This window comes from Pistacia vera, unplaced genomic scaffold (genome assembly GCF_008641045.1).
Source record: "Pistacia vera cultivar Batoury unplaced genomic scaffold, PisVer_v2 Contig395, whole genome shotgun sequence".
In the NCBI taxonomy this organism is placed as follows: Eukaryota; Viridiplantae; Streptophyta; class Magnoliopsida; order Sapindales; family Anacardiaceae; genus Pistacia; species Pistacia vera.
This window is the reverse complement of record NW_022196218.1, coordinates 86,047-95,000: the sequence shown is the minus strand read 5'-3', so window position 1 is coordinate 95,000 and position 8,954 is coordinate 86,047.

The following is an 8,954-nucleotide window of genomic DNA, read 5'->3' as shown; positions in this document are numbered from 1 at the left end:
TTTGCAATATAATCCGAATGAACAACATTTGCAAAATAAAGTTTAACTCTTTGAATACTTTATGCCCAAAAACAACATAAGCACATACACACAAACAATATAACAAACAGTAAAAGGGCAATATTCACACAAATGAGCCACCACTCACCAGACCCAACAATCTAAATTTCTAAATTGATAAAAGGGCAATATTCACGCAAACTAGCCACCACTCACCAGACCCAACAATCTAAATATCTAATTAGTATCCTTGAAATTCATCTGACCTTGTAAGTTGTAACTTCAGATATTTAGATATTTGCAAAATCTTTTCAGCTGCTTTTGTAATATGTATTCTGTAATCAAATATTTGTAAAGAACAACAAATGAAACAGCTAAAAATGCTAACTAAATGCAGAAGAAGACGAACTTCAGGATAAAGAGCAAAGTAAAAAAGCATTTCAGTTGAAGGAAAAGAGAATAAACCTGCAAAATCAGTGAAGAAGACAAAGAAGTACAGGTTTTGTCCGAGTTTCGCTTGCCATTGAAGTTGAAGAAAATGAAGAAGAATCGATTTCGATCTTCTTTAGACTTTAGACTTTAGAGTTTCTTCACTTTGATCTTTGTTTGAAGTTGAAGAAGATGCAATTTGGAGCGAAATCAGTGAAGGATGAAGCTCGATTGAAATGAAATTCAAAATGAAATAAAGATGCAATTTGGGAATGCGATTGTTTTAGGGTTATTATAGGTTTCAATTAGTGGACCGGTTTAAGCCCCGGTTCGGTCGGACCGGCGGTTTAACACTATTCCGCCGGTTTGTTACCGATCCAAACGGTTTTAAATATATTATCGGTTTATATAGTAAACCGGACTGGAGTCATAGCCGGTTCCCGGTCGAACCAGTTCAACCGGTCGGTCAGGTCTGATTTTTAAAACAATGATAAGGTAAACATAAATCAAGCATTAAATAAGTATTATTCTACCTAATAGACATGTCTAATGCAAAAGTTTTAGGAGACAAATTTAATTTTTTACAAACATTTTAAAAATCAGCATTTCTTTTATTACTACTAGTAATCCAAGCTAAATAATCCATAATTCTATCAATTATTTCTAATTCTTTTCATACCACTTTTTGCAATTAAATTAATAATGTGGCATGCACAAAGTTAGTGAAAAAACTTCAAAATTTCATAAAAAAGAAAATTTATTGTAAAAAAATCTTTAGCTCAACTATTAGCACTTGCATTATCTAAAGTTAAACTTGTCACTTTGTGAATAATATCATAATCTTCTAAAATTTCAACAATTTTATTATAAATTTGTTGACCACTATGATTTATATCCATTAATCTAAATCCCAATAAAAATTTATTTAATTTATATTCATTATCAAAATAATGACTAGTTACACAAATATAATCTTGTTTAATTCTACCACTCCAAATATCGGCGGTTAGAGCCACACTAACATGATAACTATGTATTTTATTTTTTCATTCTAATTTCATTTTTTCAAACAATTTTATTAAATTATTTCTAGTCGAAGTTTTAGAATAAGTTTTAAATTCTAGAAAAAATGAATTTTTAATAAATCTTTTAAAATATTTATCTTCAGCCATATTAATAGGTTGATCAATTACATCAATATATAAAGCTAATTGTTCCTTAAATATATCAGAATTATAACGTCAAGTATTACCCATACTAGTTATCTGAATTTGATTGGTTTCTCTATTTTCATGATGATTTATATGTTTACTAGCATGCCTTTTTAAAGTACTAGTACCATTACCTGTATCAGCTTTATAAATATTTCCACAATACTTGTATCTTACTTTCTTCACTTGAATTTTATTTTCTGTCTTGTAAAATTTTTCGAAATGCACCCAAACGTCTGATGTGTGCCTGTCGTCGATTCCGACTGCAATTGATGAACCCGGTTCTACTTCAGATGGAGTTGGATGATGATGACGATTACAAGAACAACCTCTAAAACCACCGAGAGCTATAACAGCATGGGGAGGAAAGGGGGGAACGGTTCTACTTCAGATGGAGTTGGATGAGGATGACGATTACACGAACAACCTTTAAAACCACCGAGAGCTATAGCAGCATGGGGAGGAAAGAGGGGAATATTATAAGGTGTATCAGATTTTGAGAATGAGAAAGCAAGACTGTTTGAATTTACTGCATTTATGTTAGTAAATTCAGGGGGAGTAGGATAATTTTCTTCATCATCAAAATTGATGGTGAGATAAAAATATCTATCCATTCTATTTAAAAAAAAATGGGATATAAAAGAATTAAAGAAGGAGAATTAGAATGTGGAAATATGAATTGAAAATTGCAAAAATTAATAAAAATTAAAATGAGAACAAATTGACAACAAAGAGATTGAGAGATTTTTATAGAGAAAATGAGAGAATTTGGGATGTGAGGAAATATAAGAAGTTTAGGCCTTATTTACAGAGAAAAATGGGAAAAGAAAATGACCAAAAAGACTATTCCAACTGTTATAAAACAGCTATATTTGAAAAGTAAAATGGGTTTTTGCAAAAAAACTATTTAATATTTTAATTTTTTTTTGTCCAACCTGTGGGTCAACCTGGCGGGTTGGACGGGTTATTTTAAAAAAAAAAAAAAAATGACCCGTCGGATCACTAGGTTGGCCTATGAAAGCCCAATCGTCTGGCGGGGAATACCCGGGACAGGTTGAACCTAGCCCACCCTTAAGCTAGCCCAAGTTGGTCCTAGTTTGAGGCAGGTCAGGTTAGGGTTGACCCACCTAACCTGCCCATTTTTTCCACCTCTACAAATTACTGATATATTATAAATATAAAAAACAGTAAAAGAATGTTGAGAGGCTTCATTTGTAAACGTAATAGTGTTATTATTAATTACCTGTTGTCTTATTTATTTTTTTAAATTAAATATATATATTATGTCCTTAAAGGGAATATAAAATATAATTTTAAAAATTGAAGGAGTTTTTTTTAAAACAGGAGTAACAACATGTACTTTTACAATATATGAAGTGGGAAATTATTATATATATATTTTTTGGTTACCGGGGGTGTTCGGGCCAGCTTACGCGCATCTCAATTAGTCCTCCGACCTCGAACAAGGCTACTGAAACAGGGTAAACCCTGCGATCTATGGCTAACAATATTAACAATCATTCTTGTGATTCGAATCTGAGATCACAGGGAAAGCAAACCCATTGGTCTCAAACCTTTACCACTCGCCAACCCATTGTTGGTTAATTAATTATATATATTATTTAAAACTAATGAGTAGCCTAATTAATATAGTGAATACAGTATCTCCCACTACCAAGTTAGATTTAAACTTCTTCCAGTGGGAAAACATTGAGAGCCACTGGTGTCTGTGTCGCAGCAGTGAATGTGATGGTCGTAGTCGGCTACCACTCGAAATTCCACTAAATCCAGTATCTTTTCTTTACAAGGTTGACAGAAAATACCAGATTTTACTTTCATTTATTCATTTTATGTACTTTTCCAATGCCAGCTAGTGCTTCAACCAACTCTCCAGTCCAGTTCCCTCATGAAAAATGCTCTTATTCGAAACCCACCCACCATCAATTGCCAGCGGAAAGATTCTACTTGGCGTAAAAATTAGAAAGTGTGGCCGATGCCCACCGACCCAATCACTGACTGGTTTTTTTCTTTCCCCCATTATTCTTGTTTATAATTTTTGTATTTCCATACTAGATGTAATAATGACGACACAAAAGAATATTTTTACTAATTTGCAGTTTATTTACTGTTTGTTTGACGGGAAAATGATGGAACATTAAGTTTTAAGTACTTGGAAACCAGACAGAAGAATTTGTAAAGTTTGCTTAATGAAAACGAGTAGACAAATGGATCTAAAAATCTTTACTAGATGAATTTTTAAGCCTATTTATATAATAATTAATTTATGTACTGCACATACGATATCTAAATTTTGCAGGGACACGATCTGATAATCTAGTAGTTGAACTATAGAATTCCTTTAGATTTAAATATTCAATTTAGTAATTTGAGGTTTTACAGTGCTAATGGATTTGAGAAATCAGCAGTGGACCAGTGGTGTTGATTCTTATTTTATAGTAATTATGCTGTTTGTATTGTAGGTATTTTTATTTTTTTTTTGTAAGTATATTAATTGAAAAAGAAAAAGATTACAGAGTAACACGATCGGCCTAAAGGCCATAGAACACAACAAAGACAACAGAGGCACAAAGATCCAAACACAAGAGCACGCAGGCTCAAAAACGGCACAATTGCCTGAAGGAGCACAAAGGCTTGAAAACAAAAGCAGACAGGCACAAACGCCCAAAAAAAAGAAAAGAGCACGTAGGCTCAAACACAATGCTAAAAAAAGGCACATATGCCTAAAGAAGCATGCAGGCTCAACAAAAGAAAGGAAAGAAAATCATCACCCTTTCTTCTTACTCTTTTTACCTTTGGATGCCGACATATTTGGAGGTTTAGAGAGCTAGGACTAAAGCATGGGCCATTCCATGTCAAGGTGGAAGTCCGCTTCGACATGATTATCAATATGAAACTAGGAGAACTTGGGAAAAAGGTGAGACGATTTATAAATATGATTGGGAAACTAAAATAAAAGCTCTAGAGCTTTAGGTAGTAATCTCAAGAAATTCAATATGATTTTCATGATCTCACACACACTCAACTAGTAAATATATATCATTATTGGCATATAGATGAACTGCTGTTAAAAGTCTTCCTCCAATTGGGCCTTTAAGCATCATCAATCTATGCATATTAGAACACCAAGGAGTAACTCCTTGACGACCAATGAAGTTTGCTCCCTTTATTGACTTCTTACCACATTGTGACTTACCTGGTCTTTGGGCTTGTATGGTGTTCAAATGATCTCGAGGATTAGTTGAAGTACATGCAAACTGACCCAGACACCTTGATTACCAAAAAAAATAAAATAAAAAAAATAAATATTAGAGAGTTTTCAAACACTAGCAAACCATATGCTTATTAGCCACATACCATAGTTTTAAGGATCTTCATCTTTTACCTTGAATAGGGGCTGACTATCACACACAATGTCTGTTGATGCGTGATTTTAACACCAACGACTCCACATGCAAGACGCTAAGCAATTCTTAGATATTACATGTGATATGATTGATTCAAGAGTCAAGATAAGATTAAACCATAATATTGAATGCAAAAACAGAATTATAAATAAGATAGAGGATTTTCATAGTGGTTCGGATGCTTAAAACGATTCCTACGTCCATTGTTTCTTTTATATATGAGAATTTACAAGAGATCGCATATAGCAAACAATGAGCAAAGGTACAATAATTGAAACTTCAGATAGAATATCAAGTTAGTCTCTTTCTCGTAGGTTGTCTTTGCTATGAAAATAGAGATTAGAAATCAAAATCCTCAAAATGAAAGGAGGAGTCCTCTATTTGAGTTCAAGGTAATGATTACAAATCTGCAAGTGGGTAGGTGCCGTGCAAGTCTTTCCTTGCCTCCCATTGGCTGATAACTTAGGAAATATCCTTTAATTATTTGGGGCTTGGACAGGTGTGCGGTCCTCATTCACTTATAGACAAAACCTGAATCTGCTAGGTTGATGACAACCATATTCTTTCTGTCTTGAGGCGACGTGGTAGCTCCTGGATGGTGTAAAGCCTTCCTAAACTCTGATTGGTGCTTACTGATGTAATCTTACGTCAGTCCTGATTTTTTAGACATAACAGAAACTCCCCAGTTCTTAAGGTTCAAGAATTGAATTTTGAGAACTTCATGATTATGTCGCGACTTAACTTGTCTCCAGGAATGTTTGCTCGAGCCAATAGCTGAAAATAGCTACATTGTTACAAACAACATGAGGCTGACAGCTTGATCTGACCAACGAGTTGAGTGTGGATTGTGACATGGATTTCGAGAGTTACATAAGCGACTTGATGTGATCAAGTACAGAAGTCCAACAACCTGAGCTTGATCTTGTCCAGTGCTATTAAAATGTATTTTGAACTCTATCTATCATTCATAACCTGAAAACACTTAGAACATTTTGCTGTTGAAAGCTGAGAATCATCTCGTTCGGTGTTCGAGTTTGACACATGGAAAAAATGTCTTATTTAAAAGACCTCCTTAGATGTTATCCGTTGCGCTTGACAACTGGCTTGGTCAATGAAATAAGTTTTATCTGATAGATGTGTCTCTGCGCAATAAGTGTGAACTATGAGCATTAAATGCAAGCCATGCTGAAATGACATTCCCTTTTAAAGCATTAAATGCGGATGAGAACGCATTTAATGTGGAGGAGATAATCACGCCGGGGCTTGGCAATTTCGATAAAGAAGAATGTCAGTTGATCTTCACGAAGCGTGAAGGTCACTTTTCGCATGGATTGGAGACATGTGGTCACAATCAATGGTTGGGGGTGTGTTCCCCCTCAAACGTCGCTTATAAAAAAAGCCAAGCATCGTCTTCCACCTTATAAAACATAAACCCTTCCCAAGTTTTTCAGAGAACTTGAATCTTTAGAAAGAAAACAACGTTTTCACACTCAAAAAATCAGTTCATCCTCTTCCTGGTTAATGCGCACTCAACGCTACGACAGAACATCCATTCCGAGCAATCAAGAGGTAAAGAAATTTCTTCCCTTTCTCTCTTTTTCATTCTGTCTAATACTTAGTTTTTACAGTAATGGTGGTCATGGACATCTGATAGACTTAGATGCTAAACACTCATGGATAGTGTTTGAATGAAACACTTTTAAGAGTTAAAACTTAGGGTATAGATTTTTAGAAAATCATTCTTAAGAGTTTTTAGGAGCTTTGGTGGCTATGGAAGAGAAACCAAGGTTCTTTTACTCTTCTGAGTCGTCGTACGAGGTAGATTATTCAGGGTTTGAGTCACCCCTACATGTCACACCTTTATAGACTCAAAGGGATATCCTTGAGACGAGAACAACTGGAGAGGGAAGCTCGCAACCATCGGGCACCTCGGCAGGTCCCAAAAAGTTGATACGATCTACCGTCATGAAGGAAGAGATTCAGAAAGCAATATACTAGTACACAATCGATGTGGACGTGTATCGGTACAGGTCGCATACTACTCAAGATCCTCCTAAGGGAATGGTCGCGATCTCGGAAGCAATCTTCAAATGTGGAGTGAGGATACCCCTCTACCCCTACATCAGGTCAATCCTTGACCACTTCCAGGTTGCACCATTCCAGTTAACGCCAAATGCATATATGATAGCGGTTGCTATGCATATTGCATTTGGCCACAACCCGATGAGCCCTACCCGGCGAGCCAACTGCAGAGGAGCTCGCTTGCGCCTATTATTTAAAGAAGAGCAAAGAGAAAGACTCGTACTACCTCTCCAAGCAATCAACAATCAAGGGAGGGATATTTGGTTACCCCAACAATGTGAGGGCTTATAAAACCAAATATTTTATCTTCAAGTACGATGGAGTCTATAAATTTAAGGAACCGCGTAGGTTTTCCTTTTAATTTATAGATCGCTCATTTTTTAACTTTAACTTTTCGTTAACGTACTAAGCTAACCAACTTTTTGCTTCCTTATAAGAAACAAAACGACCAGGTTATCGATGCTAGTTGATCATAGCCGCATCGAAGCATTTGGTCGACTACCCGACCAGAGTCGCAACGCAAAGCTTGTGACTACTGCCAATCTTCAGAGATACGAAATTTTCACCCTTGACGCATACTTGGATGATTCAGCTTGTAAGTATTTCTTATACAGAACAAACCCAAGCCTTTTTAACAAAAGTATACTCTTTTTGCTAACATGTCCATATGCTATACAACAACCATGCCACCGAAGATTACAAAACGTCGAAGAAATCTAGGGGGTTCGCATTCCCCATACTCAATCCAACTGGAACAGCTAGAGCAAGCTCCAGCGATATCCCTGTAACAGGGATACAAATTGGTGCCGAAAGGCAATCACCTACTGAGCGACATGAAGAAGCTCCCCAGCCTGTTGCTGCTCATCTGCCGAGGAAGAATACCACAACCTCGAAGACGAAGAAGAGAAAGACAATACCCACCAAAGAGGAAACTGAGTCAGAATAAAAAAGCTTCAGGATATTGCCAGATAGGCTCAACCCTATCAACTCTTCATTTCGAGGACGACCTCAAAGGACGCTCTTAAGACCTCGACTGCCCCCGGGATCTCGCAAGGAAAAAAGGAAGCGGCCACGACCGCTTAGGATGGAACATGCGAGGAACAAGTAGAAGAGATCCCTGTCGCATCAAGGCATGACCCGTTCATATTGGACCTTTTAGGACAACTGCCATACCATTTAAGGTCGGTGGTTTACACCATTTTGGAATGCTAGCTAGCCATAACCTTTGACAGGTTCGTGGCCTCCCGACCTACTGACCTAGTGGCCACTGCACTTTAGATGCAAAGTCAGGTAAGATGACTTGTTCTCTTCGAGAACTCTTTCATATAAGTTGATCCTTTAGCTTTTAAAGAAAAAAAACTAACTCTTTATTCATTTCCTTGCAGTTTTTGCTCACTCTGAATGTGGCTCATAACAAGGTAAAGATCAAGTCTTTCGACAAGCTCCACGAGATGAAGGAGGAGATTGCTAATTTGAAGCATGATCTTGCAACTTCAGACAAAGCTGCAAAGGCTGCCCACATTTAGGCAAATGTGTATCTGATAGAAAAGAACTCTGCTCTGTGAACAGTAGAGTTCCAGAAGACCGAGCTCCAAAAGAAGGATGACAACAATAAGGAGCTCCAACCAACAGTAGTGAGTCTCACTAAGGAGTTGGACCAAAGAGAAAATGAGCTACAAAAGAGCTTGGAGCGCAAAAAGGCGATAGAAAAGACCTGAGCTGAGTTGTGGCAGAACTCAGAAAAAGAGAAGAGAGCGAGGCAGACATACCTTGAGCTGGCTCACGGGCGAATCACTTCGCTGACTGA